The sequence below is a fragment of the Pieris napi genome, chromosome Z (genome assembly GCF_905475465.1).
Source record: "Pieris napi chromosome Z, ilPieNapi1.2, whole genome shotgun sequence".
NCBI lineage: Eukaryota > Metazoa > Arthropoda > Insecta > Lepidoptera > Pieridae > Pieris > Pieris napi.
In genome coordinates, this window is record NC_062259.1 from 682878 (window position 1) to 708528 (window position 25651).

The window sequence follows — 25651 nt, forward strand, 5'->3', positions numbered from 1 at the left end:
CGTTTAAAAGCTACTCTGAACAGACGTTTCTAGTTACTAAGTGTCCAATTAATTTTAATATCGTTTAATATTTTTCTGGATTATCCAGGATTCTTTACTGGGTTCGATTCTCTGAGTAATTTCGTGGCTATAGATTACAGCAATTACGGTGCAATGTTTGGAAAATGTTTTCTATAAATAAAACAAATAATTAATCAATATTTCTTTATTATATATTTTGTAACACTACATACCAACTTTAAGACATAATATTTAATAAGTTTAATAACACACAAAATACAGTATTTACAATATTCTTAACCTTCATATTAATAATAATAATTAAAACTGGACCTTGGGCGGTCCTATGCTGGCGAGATATATATATATACATATATATAATTATATATATGGCTATAATTAAATAAATAATAGTTTAATACAATTTAATAAAATTAATATTTTAATTTTTATTGTTTAATTCTCTACTACAATTTTTCTCATTTATTTTTTTTACAAAACAAGTGCGGTATCGCAAACTAACTGGTACACACTAGAATTGGTTCGGAAATACTTGAGTTACAAAAAAAATTGATAGTACATCAACTGACGCGTTCATTGATTTCACATATTTATATATTTGGTGACTCTAGCGCCTCAAATGTCTGTATGTATTTAATATACAAGTAGGTGATCACGAGCGTTTGTTGCGCAAATTCCAGCAATGTTCAGCCGATCTTCTCTTCTCTCGTCGTAATTATACAAGTTATGCCCTTATCAGTTCTCCGTCCAGTAGTATAACACACAGGGCAGGAAAAGTGACAAGGGCACAACTATGTATGTATGTCTGCATCACTGTAATCTGTTAATGAAAGACTAGTACATGACACCCCGGGGAACATAGTCGTGAAAGCATAATCAATTTTTAAGGCAAAAAAAGAAGGTAATGCTATCCCTCTTGCGCAGACAATAATTTCCGTAGAATAAGGACATCCTCGTGTTTTATAACAAAATGGCTACTTCAATTTTGGATTCCGACTTAACAATGCTTCCACCAAACTATTGACAAATGGAAATATCTAGATTTTTTTTAATACCACTGAACAAACGGCGTTTATATAGATTTTATAATAACTTTTTAACATTTGCTGATAAATTAGTTTTAATTTTATTGACATATTACTGAAGTCACACCCAACACAGTTTAAACCTCTTTCTAGACAGCTCAAGCACAATTGAAAGAGACGCAAGACTAGCAATATTAAATTTTATTTCACTAATATAATAGCGTTTGTCAAATTTAAAATAGGTGCGAACATATGTCAATAGAATTTTGACATAAAAATCACAAAATTTTTAATAATATACAAGTTATAGGGGTCGGATCCTGATGAATGTCATAATCCTGCCTCCGAAATCATTCGGAGCCAAGAAATGAATGTCTGCAAATCTGAAAATGAAAAATATTGCATCAAATATAATTCTGATTCCTAGCCTTTCACGAAATATATTAAACTAGAAAACTCGCAAGTGTTTGACTTTATCTCCATAGCTTAAAGAACCGATTTGGATTTTCTAAAAGATATTTCAAATTAAAGGCCATTTCCTCAAACACCAGCAACACAACCGTGAGCCTGAAGGCGCCTAAGCACTTCTTCTGGTGCCCCAATAAAATATTTCTTAATATTGTACTGGACCTATTTCAATAATTCCTGGAGACAGCTAGCTGCTATATGTAAACTGTAAAATCGAATAAAAACCTATCTCAGAGGCTGCTGGCGTCATGACGCGGAATCATGGTAGCTTGTAAACTTGGAGATGACGGCTCTTTGTTCTTTGTAAAATATTAATAAAATTAAAATACTTTCCCAATCACCATCTTGATACTGCACGGGATATTCCGGAAAATCTGTAAGAGAAAAATGAAAATTTTAATAATTATTACACCTTAATTTTTCTTTAACACACATTTAGATATTAGGACTTTCGCAAAGCGCACAAAAGGAGCAAAAGGACAGGAGGCTCATCTGATATTAAGTGATACCGCCCATGGACACTGCCACGGGAGGTCTAAAAGTTTGAGATTATTGAGATGATAGGGACTGAACGAAAACAACCTAACAAAGAGATCCCTCTCATATAACATATAACTTCTAAAAGCCTTGCACAATATATTTAAATCGTGAATATGTTTCTAGGACGTCGCAATGATTTCGCGTTTTATACATCACCAACGCAATCTATTAATTAAAAAAATAAATTAAATGACGAATTTAGACTGATGCTTTGTTAACACATAATTTTTATGATATAATTCGTAATTTTATAAATTATTTTATTATTATTAATGGTTTTAATTAATAAAACGTTTTAAGATTCAGAGAATCATCTCACTAAACATTCAGAGGGTTTGAGCGAAATCTATCTACAAAATACCTACCATACATCAGGGCGGGTCGCTAGTAATCGATAAGTTAGCGAGATAAAGGCGTGGTCGCTATTTCCGTAATACATGAAAAACTAATTACAATCTACATAATATACATTACCTCCGCTTGTTAAAACAGCAAGTATTTCAAGAAAAAAATCGATTTTGAATAACGAACGCGTCCGCCCACGACGGCGTCCCGACGGGAACTGACGTGCGCTCTGCTCTGCGCATTCAATACGGCCACGTCGCGAAATGCGAAACTAGATGGCGCTGTGTGCGGTAACGCCTAATTGCATTATATCGCGAAATTGTATGCGACATGGGAGAACGGTGTGTGGTGTGCCGTCGTAGCTATAATAATAGCTACAACGCCATCTTGACCTGAAATCGCGTTTTATTTCAGCAATCATTATGTTTTATGGACAATCAGCGTTTCGCCCTGGTCGTCTTTAGGTCTACGACGTTTTCCTAATGATATTTTTGCTTAAGAACGTAAATCAAAATTAAGTCTAGTTTCAAGAGCTGTCAAATCTTACCTTGTGACGAGATTGTGACACTCTCAATGACAAAGGGATCGCGAGTGCGTTGCCGGCCTGTTTTTCTTTAGAAACTCATTCTAGTTCTTACCATCTAGTCGCTAGAGCTGTCAACTCTTAACATAAGACCAGATTGTGACTCGATACGAATTACAATATAGACCTAAGTGTCAAATCCCACTTGATCATTAGTGCAAAGGTTTTTAAGATACTGAAGGTTGAGTCAATCACTAGGAAAACTCATGTGTTCCAACATGTGTTAAAAATCGCTCACGTGGAACGACGAACGGCGAGATCATACTACTAAATTTGGTTTCAATCAGGTTCGATTTCCGTTCCTTGTGACTGTAATTAAATTTATGATAGGCTGCGAGGAATGACCAATCATCTCATGGCAATGAAATTTCACTGTTAGGTCAAAGATGTCGGAGACCAAAGCTAATTGCGCGTAGCAATTCCTTTGTCGGCCTTTAGAGGCTCGTACAGGCCCAGACATATTTTTAATTATGGCAGGCTTGCACAATACTGCTATGCTATACATAATTACTTTTACTATTAATTGAAATGTCGAGGAATATTTAAAATTGCAATAGAAAAAAGGATAGAAAGTTATTATAAAAGTATCCCTTCAGTTTTGGCAAATAGGTAGTCAGGCTTTTGTGGCGTCATGTCGCGTCTTTAAAGGCTTGTAACCAGACATATAATTATTGTAAATACAATACTGTTACGTAGGAACATCATTATGTTATATATTATATTAACGATGTTTTCTGTCGCAATAGAGTGCTGGCGTGGCCTGATTTATGGTTTTTTAACTAAAATAATTATGAGTAATTTTATATTATCGTAGTAAGCAAACTACTACTGTATATTATGTACACCTCAAAGGTGTCGTGAGATTCAGAAATGAGACTTAGACATTATCTAGAACGTTAAACTTAAATCTCGTTTCGAGAGCTGTTATTTTTTCTGTATGAAGGTTGACAAATTTGACAGCGACACGACTACGAAAATGGACCATAGTTTATAAGTCTCGTTTCCGAGTCCTGACTGAATATGTCTGTATGTCGAAATCCATCATTTACGCTATAATTATTGTATTTTGAATAAATGATTGTCTCTTTGCTAGCGTCGCGTTCGCTAGTCATACTAATACATAAAACCTAAATTTGACTTCTACCTTCTCTGAATACAAATATAAGTGATAGTTTTTGACACGGGAGTCAAACATGGCGCTAAGTCTCAACATCTCACCTTTTGATACAATATTACTTTAGATTTCTTGGATATGTATGTAACAACTTTGAGTGAAACAAGTGAGTAATTACTTTTATATAAAAAACCAATTCAGACCATATTAAAACATTATTCCATACTCGCGAAGTGTTATCGGCAAGGTACAGGGGCGTTGAATAAGTGATGGAGGCTGTGGGGCTTGTCTATGGTAACAATATTGTCTGTGATTTTTACTCTATAACTTTGTAATGAATTTGCCTCAGGCTTTAAATATGAATGTGAAAATTCTAGTTCCTAATTTAAATTTAGAATTGTATTAATTCAAATTCAAACTCTCCGACACTCACTCGCCGAGTGTTTTTTTTAAGGCTTGTCTATAACAATATTGTATATGATTTTTATACTATATTTCGGAAGTTATTAAAATTCTAATTCATAATTTAAATTTGGAATTCTATAAATTCTAAATTCAAACCCTCCGCCACTCCTCACTCGCCCAGTGATAACACGACGTATGCCTAATCAATAAATACGAAAATATCACCTCCAGCTTTACCTGGTGAGAGATATATATATAGTACATGAAAAGTAGTTTAATATAGCGTTGATTAACACCGCCCATACTTCCTACACCGAACTAGAAATTTTTGTATAGAACAGTGTAGTTCCTTGATCCTCGAAAACCAGAAAGCTCAGACACATAATATATAATATATTATGTATCTTATACTCCTAAAAAGGCACTCTATGTGGCATATCCATGGGCATATCACTTAACCTGTAAGCCTCCTGCCCATTTTCATGAAAATTACTTCATTTGAAACCTTCAAGACGTTTCAATATCTTCAATTAGGATTCATCAGCATGAATCTCTCTCGATATAAAAATGTCAGTGTCTGCTCCATGCCCTAAGGGGGCGGAGGGGGGTGGTATAGCCCTAACCACACCCTAAACTAGAGTAATATCTGTCAGACGCAGTATTGTGTTTATAGCTTCGAATTTATGATCAATTGCGCGCGAAACTCAACTTTAACGACTTAAAAATCATTTTAACAAACCGATAGACCGACCTGTTAAGTGATACAGTCCATGGATAAGCCAGAAGGCTTTCATTGCCGGCCTTTTTTGGTACGATTTTTGCTCCTAAGTCTAATAAATATATATTATATTTAATAAACAATTGTAAGAAAGACTCGTAAATATGGCTATGTCAAGATTAGCATGACTAATGTCAAAAATAAATGTATTTAAGTGACAGAAGCACTGTCTCTGCCACTCTTTTCAATCTCCCAAGTTTCTGTTTTACAAGGAACTACCATATATACAAATGGCGCAACAATTCATATCTAGGCCTAAGATTTTTGTATCCCTGATCATTTCTGGCAAGTAGGTGATCTCCATTCTCTCTAGTGTTAGCGCACATAGACAGTCCATTGGTGCACGAGGATCGAACCTACGAACCCTGATACTCTGCTCTTAGGTTTACACTTCTAAAATAACTCACAGCCTTCGCCGTCGGTTAACTTCCGATTTCACGTTTAAAACAGTCCGATCAATTGGACCGGGCATCGTAAATCATTGCTCGCCTCATTTGTTGCAGCTGACGAAGTTTACGGATGGAAAGACCCGGGTTTTTTACCCAGAAATTGATTTTGCTAAAGTTTTCTGCTAATTGAGGGGCTTGGCTATTACAAGATTGATATAATATATATTTTCTGCTCTGTATATCTTGTGTTGGTCTAGGTTTCAGCGTGCTACTATCGCAATTTCAATCCCCGGAACCAATAGACTGGAGGAAGTATGGCTTCAGCGTGCAATTGCTATCTCCGGCAAATTTTCTCCTTACACTCTCAAAATGTTTCTTGCAATTTTATTAATTTTAATGTCTTTACAGATTAGTAAAAACGTTCTCTCTGGACCAAAAACAATAGAAACTGAACTGCGAGTTTGAGCTGAATACGATTATTTAAACTCGGTCAATTCCTACCTACCTACATAATACAGATAACCTAATTGACTAAAACGAATATTTCAGAAAGTATCCAATAACACTACTTAGGTACGTATAGTCTCTATTATGACACTTTGTTCTTGTGTACTATTTTAATACGATTAATTAATTATATTGTTTATTAAAACCTAAACATAACAATCAAATATACAGTAATTTAAAAAAAGGCATAAAAAGAAAATTAGAATAAATTTAAAAAGTTTGGTCCCTATGGCAGTGTACCTTTAATTGGTGTGCAGCATTTTGTAACTATATTACGATACCTATTCGACGAGGAAAGCACCAGCAGCGATTAATTACACTTAGAGCGCAAAGAAAAATCTTAAATATACAACATATAATTACTATAATGAGAAAAAATACCATAAAATCATAAGCTATATTTAACGACAGTCATAATTCATTTTTATGATATAAAATGGTTTTATCAGGATCTTTTCAATGGTAAAAGCTATTGGGAGTTTTCCTTCTTACAGGGCAGGATCACCTATTAAGTGACACCGCCCATGAGCTCACAAAAGACTAGCAAATAAAATGTTGCAGCTGGGTTTCATCATCAGACGTCCCTTCCACAACTGAGCGATTAAATACAGTTTTTGCTATGTGGAACCAGATGCCCACTAAGGTATTTCCGAACCAATTCGACTTAAGGTCCTTCAAAGTATATCAATTATTAAAAGGCTGGCTCTTGCGAGCCTTCTGGTATGGGTGGTATCATCAGACCCCTGTTCTATAGAAATCTTTCTTTATACTGTGCTATCTATCTGCTAAAGTATTTAAACAAACAAAACTTTGTCGTAATGAAATGGTTTGATTAATTTTATAGTACACATGAAGTTCTTTTAAATAGGGTTTTACATGTATTAAAACAGTTTGGCCGCCCATGGACACTCAATGCCAGAGTGCGTTGCCGGCCTTTTAAGAATATTACCTACGACGTGGGTGGACTGGGCATGCAAATGAGTTAAGAACTCTTGACTTTCTGGTACAATGACGTCCATTGGGAAACATTACTCCTAGTGATGTATATTATTATTTTTTTGTATTATTTTATAATATAGTTTTTTCCTATTAGGGTTGCCTAGAATTGGTCGCTTGTTCAAGCCCCCGTTGTATAGTACCGAAGTATAGAGTGTTTTTATAAGTGTTAGTTGATTGTCATAGCATTCTCTCATATACGCTGGTCAATCTTCATCATATTAAATATTATATGCCCGCAGTTTCGTTGATTATAACAAAACCGGTTATACACTGTGAATAATTAATCCCACATCCTAGCAATTTGATGATATGGCCCACTCTGGGACCGTAGAGGAATCTAATCAAATATTTACTCTTTATTGACGTTTCTGTTATTTGAAATAGCGCCATCTAGCGGCGGTTTGCTGTACTACGAGCGGGGTTCAGTGCATGGATACTATGTTTTATTATATTTATGCTTTTAAATATCTTTTTACACGGTTACATATAAGAAAAGAACGATAGAAAACAATTTGCTTTTTAAGGTTGAGCCGTGATTCCACAAATTTACGAAAATAAATCAAATCGACTTCAACAAATTAAACATGTTTATAAGTTGGGATAATTGCATTTTTTAAGATCTTTACACTAGAGCAAAACTTTTAACCATCACGTTATTTTAGGTATGCCTACAGCTATCTTCCAAATGCAGTCAGAAAAAGAGACAGAGTGGAAAACCATTAGGAAATGAGCGATTTTCCAGATGACGTGACTCAAAGGGAAATGCATTCGCAATTTCACTATCCATTATCAAACACAATTTGATTTCTCACTAGGCCCATGTATTTTTCCATATTAAATAGACTAAATCTTCTCTTCTATTCATACCGCATTAATTCGGTAGCAGGAACTTTTATAGCATTAAATGGACTTCTATAAACCTGTAGTATATTGCTCTATTGTCAATGCTTACCGCAGCATATAGGAATCTTTATTGGTCTTTTTCGGGTTACACTATCGTAATTACATACCTTACTTTTTTGAAATATAATATAGCCTTTTTTCTACATTGTAGGGTTCTAATGGTGAATTCTTAATTTCCATTTAATGCTCTCAAATCAAAGAAGATCAAGAACTGGCCATATTCCGTCACTCTTTTTTGTATAGAACAAGGGACAAGCGGTGAACACCTGATGATAAGTGTTACCGCTCATGGACATTGCCAGAAGGCTCACAAGTGTCGGCCTTTTAAAGTCGAATTGGTTCAAAAATATTTCAATAGCCAGTTCTCTGCTCAAAACTGCTTTAAATGCCAATGATTTGTTAATATTTGTAAGCACCAGAAGCCATAACTACGAAGTTACACAAGGAGTTACTAACGCAGGCAAGAGAAACTTTCGTAGTATAACTCAAACAGTTGTCAGCCACAATGCTAACATGAAAAACTCCAACTAATTAATCAAAGGGAGCAATGTTTACAAAGCCTAAACAAACAGGTGTCTTATGTGGCCGTCACATTTATTTATGTCCATACATACATTATTATTCATTTCGTACTCCTACCGCTAACATATATTTAATAAAAAACAATTATACTAAACATACAGCCAAAATGTAATACATAATATAAACAAAGATTCAAATATTACAGAAGGAAAAAATTATTGACGCCCGATCTCATTGCAAAATGGAAATGGGCGGGCCACACCGCTCGCATGAACAATGATGGACCAACAGGGTAATAAGGTGGAAAGGGCCACCAGGGAAATAAAAGGGAGGTGCAGGTAAGTTGAAAAATGTTCAAGATAGAGAGAGATGGAGCCAGTCGGAGGAGGATTATAAGGGATCCTTAAACATATAATTACTATTGTATACAATTTTGGAAAGCGAACTCTATGGGGGAATAGCAATTCCATATGTTGCTATGTGAAATCATATTAAGACTAAAAGAAGATCGTGGTGGCACCTAGTTCTCAAAAATACCTCACCCATTATGGGCGATGGGGCAAGGGGCCGTGACAACATTTATCTTCCGTTTTCATTAGTAAATTTACCCCTCTGAATATTAGTTTGAATAGACAATGAATGATGTATATTGGTTAGAGACGGCGGAGGTCGGCAGCTTCGACCGCACGAGATCTTTGGCATGATTTTCAACTATCGTTATATTTCCGTTAATTAACACAAAACCATAATTAATAATCACTCCAACGATTGCTAAAAACTGTATAAAAATCCGTTCGGTAGTTTTTGAGTTTTTCGCTTTCATACAAACGCGGTTAGGTGACAATTTAAGTTTAAGTTCTTTGTTAGGGTGTAATTTTACAACAAATCGAGTTCTTAAGTTAACAAGACAGAAATCAACAATTAAAATCAATTAGTGTATTTTTTAATCGTGATATTATTCATCCACTCATCGGACTTTCTTCCTATGTGCGCATTTAATACTCGCTCAAACGGTGAAGGAAAACATCGCGAAGAAAACAACGCGAGGAAAACATCGCAAGGAAAACATCGTGAGGAAAACAAGCCGGTTTAGACCCAAAAAGTCGACGGCGTGTGTAAGGCACAGGAGACTGATCACCTACTTGCCTATAAGACATCATAAAACAGATTCAGATATCTGGGGCCCAGAGCTAAAATGGGGTTGTTTTTTATATGTAATAGGAGGCAAACGGGCAGGAGGCTCAGACACTTTCCACGAGGCTTCGCAACCCATCCAACAACAAACCTCCCCTACCAACGCTTAACCTCTGCGATAGTTGTCGACTGACCGGAGATCAATAACTCCCAGCCTATTTGAAACAGATTTAATAGTTCTAACGATTTTTTCGTACTATTACTCCCAACATCCCTTAAACTTTTGATTAAGTTAATTTCCGCCTTATCTACATTTACCTAAAGCTCATTTTAGCTTTTAATTACGCCGACTAAATCCCTAATAATCCCCGCACGGCAAAAGTAATCTTAAACACGAACAATAAAGTCCATTTTACCGCAAAAACCTACAACAATAAACACATCTGCACATTTTGAAATAGAATTTTGTTTTTGAATACGCTTTTGTTCACTTGCAGATGGCTTTTTTTATTTTCGCATTTCTCAGGAATTCGTAAGACAGATGTAAGAAAATAAATTCCTTTTCAAATTAAAAAAAAAAACCGAAACCAGTATTTTTATTCAAGCATAGCTCCCGTGGCCCGTCTGGAGTTTTAAGTTACGATTTACAACGAACCAATTCCCTTCTACTCCTCATAACCCACCACATGTATTCTGTAACTCCCAAAAGTGGTAGCAATTTTAACGTTCCATTCTGAAACTCCTAGGACCCTGGAACTTCTATATTTATTGTGTGACAATATGGTCCAATCTAAAGGGTGAATCGTCGACCAGACAACCCAAGGCCTGACTCCCAAAGGCCGCAGTGCCTTTTTATAAAGAGGATCTCGCTGGCCTGACAGGTTTGGGCTGCTTGGCTAGGGTATATCTGCCTTCAAGGGCGTTTCCTGTGAGACTGGAACCTCGTCTTGGACCATGGTGGGCCACTTGCCTGGCGTGAGCGAATCACGAAATATGGTTCCCCACCTTCCTCCGTATGTATTTGACCCAAGTCCGTAGATGTCTAAGTGTTGTATATCTGTGGTCTTTGATATTCAGGGTGTATGGAAAGTCCGGGTTATATAACTAAATACCTAGAAGACATCGTTGGAATAGTCCAAACTATGGTTAAAGCTGTCAATGACATCGCAATTGTAACTCAACACTTACACAGGCAAAATGCAGCAGCTTGTTAATTAAAAAACTCAAAGAACGCAGTACTTATAATTATGACAATACCAAAAATAAGAGTCGAGTGAAAAAATTTTAATTAAGCGATAGGTACCGACACAAAGCAAGTAATTATGAAGAGAAAAAAATGGAACAAAAATATGCCTATCTTGTCGAGTGGTCTTTGTGTATATTTTTAACCGACTCGAATAAATGCTCAACGACATTTCGCGTATATACGAAACAAACCTCTTCAACTGTCAATTAACAGGTCTTGGGTACGGTCTATGGTAATCATTTAGGTAAAATGGTATCCAAAGTTGCGACCCGACCCAACCTCGTACGGGTCACAACCCGTACGAGGTTGGGTCGGGTCGCAACTCGCAAAATATCGCTTAAAGAATCGCAGAGACATTATATTAGAAGCGCAAGCAAAATTGTCAGGAATCATCTTAACACTAGCAGCCAATAAATTGTAAAACGTCAGTTAAGTAATAAATGTGCCCTTTAGTTTTTCATTTATAAATTGTAATATAACATTCTCGTTTCCGAGAAACAATAGGTCGACTACACTTATATACTGGGAGTTATTTTCAGTCTTTACAAGCTAGCTTTAAAACGAGATTTGGCACGAACTTTGAACTTTGTCCCCCCCGTCTGTGAAAAGACCTTAATAATTTGTCAAATAAAATTTAAATAAAATACATACTGAAGTCACTCCACACGAATACAACACAGTGACAAGTAGAAATTTGAATATGGAACGAAATTCGAATGACAAGCACAAAGCACTGTAACGCGTAGCAACAGAACACTTCAAAATTTGAATTTCAAAACGGTCCTACGCGCTCAACACGTGCGCACAGGACGTCCGCGGCGTTTAATTTGCGACAGGATGCGTCCAATCGCGCGCCTCCCCTCGACGCGGGCGCATAGGGATACCAGCTACAATTATTTAATTTCCTATTAAATTTGGGTAACCAGAAAGGTTTCATCAACACTGTATTTAAATCTTCTATATTATAACGTTATTTGGGAAATTAATTTTAACCCGTAGTTCAACTACAAAGCTTTTTATAGCTATTTGATACGTAACTTGACAGAAGTACGAAAAATTCAGTTAATGTAATATTATATTTATTATTGTTATTATAAACATTACGTTCACAGCTGGGATTGAACCTAGGACCTGCCCTTACATCGTCTCTAGTTCACGAGTGAAACTTCTTGCACCCTTCCATCATCCCTAGACAGTATAATATGGGTTCATTTAAGCGTGTATATTTTCTAACACTTCATTAGTGATAGTGAAATGTTTGAGAGCAAAAATTAAAATAAAATTCATCTAAAAATTCGCGTAAATTTTCAAAGCTAGCAACCCTATGCGCACACGCTCTCCAGCCGCCATTTTGTTTAACGATTGGCTCAATGACTTACTCGCTAGGAATTTTGATTAGGAATTAATTGTACGAATTTACTATATTTGTATTTAAAGTATCCGTCTCTCTCTACCACAGTAAAACACAATTTGCCAGAAAGATACGAAAAATTTGTTATAATTTTAGTTTCATTTATGACTACGTTACACAGAAGTTGCCGCAGCATATAGGAATCTTTATTGGTCTTTTTCACACTATCGAAATTTCATACACTGTTTAAAAATATATGTGCCTATGTTCATCATAGTAGGGTTCTAATGGAGTAATAATTTTTCAAATCCTGTAGTTTTGGAGCCAATGAAATCAAATCTATTCCTCTATATAATAGACACGAACCACTCTGTATAAATATCATCTTTTCCCAAGTCGGTTAAGGATTCATTATAAAGCAAGTAATAACACTCGGAGCTCAAATTGGAATCCTAGGGGACCTAGGGCTGGTACATTTATTTATTCAACATAATGTGAAAGAGACCAATAAAGATTTCTTTTGCTGCGGAAACTGTCAATAGAGCAATGTTCTACAGTTTTATAAAAGTTATCTACTCAAAAGTCTAAAAAAAAAATACTATAATGTAAGGTGTGACTCTTTCTGTACAAATTGTGTTGTACTGTGATGGAGAGAGAAGGAAACAATCTTTGAATTTAAAGCTTTAGGCTATAAAACATCGTCCTCCCGAATTAATCCTAGAACAGCAGAGCATTATTCAAGTTAAAAATACTAAAAATTAATGAATACGTCTGTATACGTAACAACCCTGAACGGGGGCTAAAATTATAAAAGCGATGCTCGGAGCTGAGGGGTTCAAAAACAATAGACTCGTTGGAGATATTTTGAGACGGCAAAAATCGATCATTCAGTAAATAAGTAAAAAAAAAACGACTATTATTCCCATTTAGCTAAAAAGCCAAAATGAAAGTCCTTATGGTCTATATCTAGACTGTTAATGAATCTACGAAAATCCCTTGACATTACTAAGAAGACAACCTTTTGGTCATGGGCTCGCGAATGCGTTGCCGGACTTTAAATAATTTTTACGCTTTTTTTTGGAGTACCCTAAGTCGAATTAGTTCTGAAATAACTGTCGCCTATGGACACTCAATGCCAGAGGGCTCGCGAATGCGTTGTCAGTCTTTTAATTGTTACGCTCTTGAAGAACCCTAACTCGAATTGGTTCGGAAATACTTCAGTGGGTTGCTGGTTCCGCATATTCCAAAAACAGTTATGGAATCCCGTCGAGGTGATACAGGTGGAATTTCATATGCCTGATGGTGATAAAACTCAGAACAGAACTCTGACTTATGGAGACGGCATTAATCCGAAGTCCGAGTCCAAATTACCATGTAGTTTCCGTCCCGTCCCAGTTTTTTTAATATTTAACATTTAAATTAATTCAGGGTCTATTTAAATTTTAAATATATTTGACAAGATACACATCATTTCATATTTATAAGTATAGAATGTCAAAGCTGAATGTCAGAGCAGCGTTGGCCTAGTTCAGCGTGCGACTCTCCCTGTGGTTTAAACCCCGGCTGTGCACCAATGTACTTTTAATGCGCATTACATTCGCTTGTACGAAGGAAAACATTGTGAGGAATCGTGCCATAGACCCAACACGACGGCTTGTGACACAGGAGGTCAAACAAATACAGAAATCTAAAGCCCAGACCTACAAAGGTAGCTCATTTCTGAATATCCACAAAAATCCCTATTAGGTCTGGTACTCTGTGACTGATATTTTATAGCTCATGCATTTGTGCCAGGTGTAATGCCAGCTTCATCACAATGTTTCCTTCCCTTCGCAAAGGCACCCAAGTCTCCATGGAACGTCACATCTATAATATAATCGCGTTCATACATACAGACATGACGTGATGTTTAAGAACTTAATAAATTATAACTTACCAATGTTATGCACAGCCCTCAGTAACTGAAAGAAAAAATCTTGTATTATATAACTTGTCTATTCCAGCTTCAACATAGATCGCTTAGAAATCTAGTCATCTCTTTTTATCACAGTGTTAAAACATTGTTAGAAAGAGACGGATACAGCAATACTGATTTAATTATAATAATGCGTAAACTAAATAGACGAACAGAAATTTGAAATAGTTGCATTTACTTTAACAAAAATAAGGCGAAACAAATTTAATAATCAAATATATTATTAAAAAAACAAAACAAAGACGATTAGATATTTAAAAATCGAATGCGTTTTTTACAAAAAAACAGGGCGAATCAAATTTAAAAATCGAATATTTCAAATGTTCGAACGGGAAGTGACAACGATAAGCGATAGGAAGCGCTGACCCCAAACGATAACGGTCGACATTCGAATTTCAAATTTACCATTTTTTATTTCAAAATTCGATTTTTATCTGCGCACAGTAAACACTGTGCATTACAATGGAAGATTTTTGATACAGTTTTTACGGTCTCCACTGTTTGATATGTAATCTTTAACTAACATTAAAAAGAGGAAAAATACCATATAAATGTTTATTCTGGACCCATTATAAAACTTCACCATTGTCCCTGATTTAAGGGCTAAATTTCCAAAATATTTTCATTTATAAATAAAATCGTTTAAGACCCTATAAAAATAATCAATCCAACTTACTAAAGATCTAGTGTTGTGTTGAAGTGGAAAGGATTCTCAGCGCTAAGTACGACTTATATGTCACAATCCAACGACTCTGTCTCTAAAAGTTCAATCCCTAAAAGGCCGACAACGCACTCGCGAGCCCGAGCATTGAAAGTGGGGGCCATATCACTTATCAGATGAGCCTCCACCCCCTGTTTTATAAAAATAGTTTGATCAATACCGTTTTTTTATGACAAGGGTATCCTTTTGATATAATCTACTGTCAAGTACAGACCTATATAACCAATAGATAAGCATTTGGTCCATGGACAATTTAATTGTTAGATAATTGAAATAAAATTTTTCAACATCTTATCAAACGTCAAACACACTGTGCTATCAGTGATATCGTCTGGGTTGGATTCATTGTATCCCTCATACTAAGAGATATATATATTATATAAAAGATTTGATGTTCATTGTATTGCTACAATTAAAACGATTTGAAGAATTCCTACACCATAAGATACCTTATAAAATATTTTAGAATAAGAATCTGAATGAAGCCTTTGATAAATTAATACAAGGTGTGAAAATATGCGTACTCTGCGGTTATTATTGACAAAAGAATACAGTTCAGACACCTCTGATTTGAATTTTTCGCGAATATAACGAAAGAAACACTACTTATTCAGAGATATAGCCGGCTGAATTTTAAAGAAAGCATTATTATGTGCCTATCTGATACCTAATCCGCTGCTTTGCTAGTTATTTTTTGCTATCAAAACTATATGTACAGTTTATGTTACAGGATAGCTTGTAACATATACTGTATATATAGGATTATGTATAAGGTGAACTTTAATAAATAAAGAGCAAACTGATGTAATCGTTTTATAGCAGATATCATCTACAAAAAAGTCTGTCATAATAACTATTATCTATATAAAAATGGATAGCAAAATATGTTGCTAAGCTCAAAGAAAGACGGCTGGACCAATCAAGTAAATGTATCCCTTTTTGAACTCTCAGGAAGGTTTTTATGATGAAAAATGTTAAAAACATATTAAGGCGAAACGATGTTCGTGAAGCATAATTAAATTTGCTAGTTAAATAAACTGAACCGATTTTCACCATCATCCCGGTAAGTATTAATAAAAAATATAGCCGTAAATATACATTTGGATTCAGAGACGTTTATATACCAATCGAACAGTATTTTTAAGTTTTACTTGTGTAATGTGTTAAACATGACATTATCTGTATTGTTCCGTTTTCTGGTGTCGATAAAGTCGCCGATTTCCATAACTAAACCCAAGTTTGAATGGATTTTGACATGCAGGAGTCATGGTTAACAGAATCTCGTCTCCAAATCTCACCCTTAGACGACCTGGGGCGATACGTTTCATTCACAACATTAAACGTTACATTATTTGCACTGTTTTGTTTAGTTTCCATTTTCTAGTGTCGTTCAAGTCACCGATTTCCATAACTAAGCCCAAGTTTGAATGGATTTCACAGAATCTCGTCTCCGAATCTCACCATTAGACGACCTGGGGCGAGGCGTTCCACAACAGAATTAGTCAAATATGCATTGCAACACAAGTCCAATTATAACTAAACGCAAATTTCGTTACATTTTCGTTTGGTGTCCTTCAAGGTATAATAATAGACACAGTTTCATACAAAGTCGACGCATTGACGATTTCTTTGTAATATGAGTTTAAATTACAAATTATTCTCCAGTCTGTTCGCTGGATCAATGATACATAGGGTTGTACAAAATTATTAATAACTTAGATTTAGCCCCAGAGCTATATTGCACACTGAAGCCACCAGGCCAACACTGCTCTTGGGATACTATGTTTTTGTACTTTTAAAAGGTTAATTATTTAAATTTGGCTATACATAAGCTGTAAATAAATAAACAATTAACGATTGTATTCTTACTTTATTTCGTAAAGTAATAATGTTCAGCCCTACCACGCCATTAGGCCCGCATCGGGGTCAACTGTTGTTTGTGCGGCCATATTTGAAATTCGTAAATGGGACGCGTATTTGGCCGTTACATTTTTGCGGTAATTTAATTAAATTCGTTAGGTTGTGATTATAACTATTATATAATACTGTGCTCGGTTTTACCCACATTAATTCGCGATGTTCTATAGTCTAAAGCTTTCGGTAAATAGACTTTTTAATTAAAAAAATATATACATTTTTTTCTAGATATTGATGTCTTTTAAAATATTCTGTAGCAGCAAGGATTTAGGATTCTTATTCTTAAAGGGCCGGCAACGGCAACTTGCGAGTCCACTGGCATTAAGTTTCCATACGCGACAGGTATTTCGGAACCAATTCTACTCAGGGTCCTTTAAAGAGCGTACCAATTCTCAAAAGACGCGGCAACGCACTCGCGAGCCCTTATGCACTGAGAGTGTTCATGGGCGATATCACTTAACATCAGATGAGCCTCCTGCCCGTTTGCCTGCCATAAAAAAATCTGTTTATAATAATAATTTATTTGTCACAAGTCTATATTGTTAGTTACTATATTGTCCTATATCTGCCAGCTTTAAAATATATAAGACGAAAAGCCGTTATTTTTGAATAGAAAATAATTGTGTGTATTGTATTCGCGAACATTGTTCGCACACTATTGTTAACACACAGCTGCCCTTTCGTTGCTATGGCAACCGAAAACTCTCGAAACCCTTTTCAAAAAAATATATAATAAAACCAGTATTATTTTCGTATATCATTTTAAATCGATAGAAATTTAACTGTTGAATTTGAAACAATGCAGCGCATTTAATTCCAGAAAAAATTGTGGACAAGAAATAAACTCCAAGCTTTTACTGAAATATCAAAATAATTCTCCAGGATCGAAATCACAATATATTTTTGATTCATATTTGAAATTACCTCCAACCGAGTATAACAAAAACTTGTGTTTTAAATCGATAATTGAAGTTTGTTTTAGGGGGAACATTAGGTTACAGAAGGAGACAGGAAGCGCTTTAAAACGAATCCTAGAGTTAGAAGACGCGGTGTAAATAGGAGAAGATCTTCAACTCCTTTGTAGTATGTACTGCTCCGGAGCTTTTTGAGCGAGAGAGAGACCCCGGAGCCTCTACAAAGCGGCTTTGTTGGTACTACACGAGGTGGTTTTAATAAGGGAACATAGGGTAGGAATTGGCACTGAGATCCTTCTATACACTTCACTATATTACATCGCATAGAAAGATAGGTGTACTGGAGTTTGAACCTTGACAAACACCTAATACAATGTAATCATGTTACTATTACTAAGAAATCAATTGTTTATATTATTAAGATAGAAAACGTCTTACGAATGATATTTGATACTAGGAATGTGAATAACTGACTCAATATATGTAGAAACATTTGAAACTTCAATATAAACAGAGAACAATAGTTATGCCGTGCGCAGTTCTTCTACATTCATACAAGACATTAAAAGATCAACGGAACTATACAAAAGAAAGCACTTCAAAGCTTCGGGCTTCTGAGAAACGGCGGACAGCGTGTTTCGGCCGAATAGGGCGAGACTTGGAGTAGTTTGCGAGTTACGGAGGGAAAACCAATTATTGGATTTGCATTCCCTAATTCCCTCAAAATCATACCATAAAATCTGATAAAAGCCAAGAGGCTGATTGCAGATGGTAAAACAATTTTAATTCAGTTTCTTAAGGGACCTTCTGTTTTCAGTTATTACGTAAATAACTACTTATTGTGACCATATTAAAATTAAACACCAATTGTATTCTCGAAGCTTCTATGTCTGCTAGGAGTGCCTTAGAGTTTTGATGATCACGTAAGTTACAAAATTAAGAAACTTTGACTAGTTATAATTCCTAGAATACTGGTTCAAATTGAATTAAATTTGAAATATACCGTGTATATACATTCCCTGCTTGGTAATGCAGGCTTCTGATTAAAAATTTGATACTTCTCTCGACTCTTCGCAGGAGACTATCTGAAGCGTGTAGGGTAATATAAAATAAATCAGCGGCACTACAACAGCGGAACCTTTTTAGGTCTGGGTCTCATATCATATGTTAATCTAATAGGCAAGTAACAGCCTCCTGTGCCTGACACAAGCGTCGTGTTGGATAGGCCCAATAAGGCACGATTCCTCACTTTTCTTTTGTTTTTTGTTTTACCTAGTACGAGGGAATGTTAGTCAGTCCATTGGTGCACAGCATTGGTTCTCCCTCTGAGGGATGAGCCGCACGCTGAAGCCACAACTGTGATTTAAAGTACTTAGAAAATATTATATAGCAAAAAGATTCTGTCAATTTTATAAAATTCACTGTACAACTTGGCCATAAATAAATACCAAAACTAGATTGCGCCCTTCAAACAGATGCATAGGCGAAATCGATTTGTTCCCACGTATTGTGCCCACGTGCGGGGCAGATGTGCGGAAGTGGGGTGACGACCCTTCAACCCAAATTGGGACTGAGTCGTGATTACAAATCTCATTTTAACAAAATCAAAATTTTTAGCAAAATCTTTGATCTTTGAACAAAAACCTGCTGGACATTTTCACTCCACAAAGACCTTTCTCCAAGATAAACAACTTTGCTGTGTTAATGATTTGTTATTATTATTCAAATTCAAAATCATTTATTCATTTAGATAACTTATGAACGTCAATAAAGAAATACATATTAAATGCTTCTAATTTTATAATATTCTCAGTTCTCAAATCAAGGGCGTAGAACGGACGGAACGGAACGGAACTCTCATAATGAGAGCGAAAATAAAATATGATTTTTGTTTAAGCTTGTTATTATTAGTAAAAGATTTTATTAAAAAAACCTTTCCTTATATTGTCATATGAATGTATCAAATTAAAGTAATGAGGCTTTTCTCAAGTTAAACAATTTCAATATCAAATAGTTCAACTTAGACTAGTTTAAGTTATTTACTTTACATTTTTATCTATTAACATCTTATGTTTTCTATACATATTTGGCTTTGTATATTGCTTAAGTGTTTTCTTTGATAATATATGTGTTAGCTGTAAGATTGCTAATAAATAAATACCACATTTCTGATGAAAATCCTTTTAAAACCGAAATCATATCGACCCTACACCTCCAATCGCATACCATCCGGGCACATTCATAGAGAATTAACCAACTCACAAAAGAAGGGTCGAATTCAAAAACTACATTTATTCTCCAACACGTATTTAGACGTGGTACACAATTTCCTAGGAGATTATAACATTAATAAAATGAATAGCAAAACATGTTGCTAAGCGCAAAACTCGAACACGACTGGACCAATTCGAGTTAATTATTTATTCCTTGAACTCTGAGGTAAGATGGAGACAAAAAAAATGAAAAATTGCACGGAAAACCCCTAAAATCCAGTCTCTAAGGGGGGTAGCATAGCAGTGTTCCTTATGTTGGTATGTAAAAAGGTAGGCTAAGTAAAATCATATTAAGGCGAAACGAAGTTCGCGGGAGCATAAATTCTGAGAAAGGTTTTTATGGCGAGAAAAATTGGGAAAATTGCACGGAAACCCTAGTTTTTATTAGGGAAAAGCTAGCTCTATGGGGTAGCATAGCAATGTTCCATATGTTGGTATGTTACTAAAAAGATAGACTAAGTAAAATCATATTAAGGCGAAGCTAGTTAAAAAAAATATAAACGACCAATTTTGACATAGTCCAAATAAGCCAGTGAAGGGGGTCTTCCCCTCAAATTTAGGGGGAACAAAGTTGTGCATGGCGGGCACATTTATTGCGAAGATTTTTTTCCTAAACGCACGATTCTATACAATTTGTATTAAGCCTAGAAACCAACCAACTAAACAAACTAAACTCCAAACTAGAACTGAGATATTAAAATAATACTCCACGATCAAAATCATCGTATTTTTTAATGTTTAATTGATATTTAGGGGTATTAGAAGTTCGTCCTTCGGGGAACATTAGATAGGAGTTGGCATCACTGAAAGAAGCCCATGTTTAACTTCAGAGCCTGTCTTTTTGACATAGTTATAGACTTCTTCACGTAACTTATTAATTTAAATTTCTTAACATAATGAAATATTCCGAATTCTAGGCACGCTAATTAAAACTTCACGATTCATATAAAATTTTAAATTAATTTTTCTCGTCTGGAAAAGGAGGTCTAGTGTAGTTCTTGCCTAGGTTTAGTGGTTAACATCGACTGCAAATCATTAAATTAAGTCTTCAAATAGTAAGTAAGCAATTAGGTGATCATCCTCCTGTGCCTGACACAGGGTCTAAGGCAAGCCGGTTTCCTCACGATGTTTTCCTTCGTAAGCGAATGTAACGCACGTAGACAGTCCATTGGTTCACAGCCGGGGTTCTAGGACCTCAGACAGACACACACAGACACGCTGAAGCCACTAGGCCAACCCCGCTTTTTTACTGCAAATCATATGTGAAAAACTTTGGGATTTCTCATGATTTAAATATATCCACTATGAGCAATCAGTAGGGAGCAGGAGAGGAATAAGCATGCGAGTCTCAACGTCTTAAGTTCAAATCACGACTACAATTACGCAAAAGAACCATAGATTTCTGTGTTACTATATTTTCTTTATAGGCAAGTAAAACCACACCCTACATAGCTATCCTTTTTGAAGTCGGTTAATAATTATCAAGAACACAGATGGCCTGAACCATTACTGTGAACCCACTGTTAAACTCTGCACGTGACTTAAGTCAACAAACACTTATCTATATATAAATAATTGATAATAAATTATCTAGCATGGCAACGTCATTATATAACCAAAGGATTTTATTTAAAATATCTTGGCAACACCCGCTCGTATAATGGAAAACATCGTAATATCGGCAGATCAAGCAGAGGCTGATCACCCACTTGCCTATTAAGAATTGTGACTGATATCTGAGGCCCATACCTAGAAGATTGCACCAATGTTCTTTTATTAACGAAAAAAAATTAAGTTTTGAGTCTATACGTAAATACAAACGTACTAATTATATTACTATAGATTACCGAGCAGTAATTTTGGGCGATTTTTAATTCACTGAAATTATTTTGTATGTATTTAGGAAAATGTACTGTAAGTACGCCTTAAACGAGTGCTAAGGGCTGGATTTTTTCGTATGATTCGTGGATATTTTGTCGAAATACTTTTCAATTGAAAACACCTATGTATCAGGATTTAATTAAGGAATCGAGGAACACTTTAAGCGAATAGCCAAGCATATTCGGTTATTAATCGTTATAGTTATTAATGTAATAAAAAACGTACTTTTGCAATACAAAAAGCGTCTCAATTTGTACTAGAAGTCCCGCGTCCCGCGGCAATTTAGGCCTACTTCCTGAAATTACTAATACTGCTAACATTATCTGACGGAATTTTCCTCATGCATATCAGTAGGTACATTTTGGAGGCGTATGTCTCATAACACAAAAGGCCCAAAATACATGTATTGTACAGTTTCACAGCGATTAGATTAATAGGTATCTATGAACACTAACAAGATAAACAATTTTATAGGTTAATTACATAATTCAAACTTACCATTGTAAAAACAGACGGTGACCATTAAAACACGTAAGAAAATTGATTAAAACAACACAAAACTTGGTTTAATCACATAATTAATATTAAATGCAGATGAAATTCGTTATTTCTTCGAGTGACGCGCTATGACTGACATCTTGTGAAAATAGATTGGGATTTGGGGGTTATTGTTCGTAATAGCCGGCGATGTCAGCGCTGCATAATGAATTTAAAGCTATACTGTGTATAAAGCTTAATTGATAATTAATTACAAAAATACAGTCATATTTATGATTTGCATGTAAAATATTGTCAGTAAAATGGTTCTTGTGCTAATCATGGTGTGACTTTCGAAAAAATCGTTGTTTTGTAAATGATTCGCTAAAACTTATTTTAAGAGAGAAATATATAAAATTTCACTAAAATATTTTGAGCTAGCATAGAAGTATCATAAAAAAATCTTTTCACCATAGCACGAGGCATAAATAATTAGTTTTTAACACAAAAACACGTTAGATTTACGATAAATGAAATCAATGTTTGAAGCGCTGTAGTAAGCGCAAATTTCGCTTGTATACTTAATTCCATCCGATAACCGTTCAACCAATCACAATAGAGTATTTTATGAACTATGATTATGATTACGTAATGTTTTATAATTAATTGTTACATTGATGGCTTTAACAAGCTTCTATGGCCTAAATTTAATACTGATAACGTAGTTCTCTGATATAAAACCAAATTTTTCGTTAAATAGTTATAAAAATACGTTAATTTATCTACAGTTCCAACTAGACGCCGACTATTAGCAAATTATTAAATAACTCTCGAATTAAAGTAAATTTAGCTATAAATAAGAATTGTAATATATTTACTACTGCGCTTATAACTCGCATGTCACGTGATCCGCCATCTGTCTGAAATATATTTTAAAGGCGCATCGAAATCGTTATTTATCAACCGAATAGTTAAATACTAAAATAGTTTTATATGAAAACTGCTTATGTATATTAAAAGCTGTCAAAACCGACATTTCCGTAATGACGTATCATTTGATGTAATAAAAAATCATACATTTTATGCAGTGAAATTTACTGCGAACTTTTTATAACAGTGATTTTAAAACAATACCAAATTCCTAAAACGCTTTAACCGTACGAAATATTTAACCTCAAAGGTAACAATTTGCTTTGTCTTTACCGCAAGATTTTAACTGATTACAGTTTAACACAATTTAACATTTCCGCCATTTTGTGGCAGCCATTTTCTTGTCAATTCGTGTATGTCAGATGTCAATATCAGTTTGAAATTTGTATACGAATACTCTTTGTCTATACGCAACTGTATTATAGATATATATATTCAATTGAAAACGTCGGGTTTCGATATTAATTCTGTGTGTTTACAGGTTCGTACCGGTGTACAGTTTTTTTCTGTTTCTTCATTAATGGTGCTTCATGATTAAAACTCAGGAACAGTTGACCACTAGCGGTTTTTGCAAAGAAATTTCCTACTTTTTGAACTTTAATTAGAGAAAAAACTTTTTTAAACTTTGAAACCACAGAAACTTCGGACGATTTCCGCTTACCACGCTTAAAAGTGTTTCTATGTCCGACATTTTCCGAGTTTTCACAAGTTTTCTAATACAGTCTAGCGGTTAAATAATAAATTCTTGCTGAATTTACTATAGGTTCAGACCTCGGCTGTGGACTAATGGACTCGCTCGCTCGAAGGAAAACATCGCAATACCGGCTTTAGACATACGTCGTTTCACAACTGAGCGTTTCAGTTTTTGTTCACCACCACTATGTGGAATCAGCCTATTGAAGTACATCGGTGGGCAGCTGGCTTCACATAGTGGTGAAGAAAAACTGCCATAAACGCTCCGTTGTGGTCACTTTCGCCGAGTTCAGGCTTGAAACTTCGTATTTCATCACGTTGAGGCAGACGTGAAGAAACTCAGCTGCAGGTATTAATCCGAACAACTCTGAATCTTAAGGAGTCCCTACCGGATTAAGCCGCTCGGGAAATAATGTGCCCCATATTTGGAATAAATAAAACGCTATCCATGTTTTTGTCAATTGCAGCTACCTATATACGTCGTTCATCAATAGTCCCTGACGTACTTCCAGATTTTAATCACTGCTCTTTCGCGATAATCCCCAGTGCATTTGCGAGACAAAGAACGGCATTCATTGTTAGGAATGTAGGTCGAGTTAAAACGTTTTTGCGACGTTGGATATGAAATACATATCTGGGATTAAACGAGCGATTTAACATAGTACACACATATAGTGGGTAATGCATGACATATATAATACAAAAACCATTTCTATTTCAGTTCTCTTTAGAAATTCACATTAAAGTTTGCAAGCCCGCGTCTAAACAAGATGGCGTCCCAACAGGGAATATCGTTATGCTTGTTAACATTTTTAGTTAAGTGAAACCGCCCATGGACTAGTGTTGCCAGCCTTTTAAGAATTGGTAGACTCTGGACCCTAAGTCGAATTGGAATATTTCAATACGCTGGTACCACATAGTGGTGGTGAACAAAAACTGAAACGCTCAGTTGTGGAAGGGATAATACTTGGACACTCACATAGCCAGAGAACTTGCGTTGCCGGCCTTTAAGAATTGGTACGCTCTTGAACGACCATAAGTCGAATTGGCTGGTTCCACATAGTGGTGGTGAACAAAAACTTAATCGTTCAGTTGTGAAAGAGACGTCGAGGTCATACGATGAAACTCAATGCATGTATTAATTCGAACTCTGAACACCCTCCATAGTAAATGCGTTGGAATATGCAGAGAATATGTTTTTTTTTTAAATTATTAACCCCTATTAAGGCTTTTTTTATAACCTCAATGAACATTAGTAATTTGACTTGGCCGTTATGTCACGTGATCAAAGGCATACAGGTATGCTTTGATCTAGGTATTAGTCTAGGCATGTTGAGTAATAAATTCTAGACGCTGTAAATCAATAACAAGGCCGTACGAGCTTTGCCTAAAAGCGTAGATTCTATAGAACCATAGTCCGTCTACGCCTAAAAATAATTAATTTAAACCACAGATATACTGTACTTACAATATTCTTAAGCTACAAATAAAAATCAGTGGCGCAACAACCTTTTTAGGTCTGGGCCTCATGGGTATTTCA

The 25651-nt window shown here is 35.3% G+C and overlaps 1 long non-coding RNA gene across 1 annotated transcript; it reads right to left on the reverse strand.

Annotated features, from left to right (window-relative positions):
* Positions 1 to 399: 399 nt before the first annotated feature.
* LOC125062507 lies at positions 400 to 22621 on the reverse strand. The gene is made up of 4 exons (XR_007119279.1): positions 22510 to 22621; positions 14267 to 14291; positions 1740 to 1888; positions 400 to 1429 (listed from the first exon to the last, which is right to left on the reverse strand). It is a non-coding gene; the product is annotated as an uncharacterized LOC125062507 (long non-coding RNA).
* Positions 22622 to 25651: the final 3030 nt, after the last annotated feature.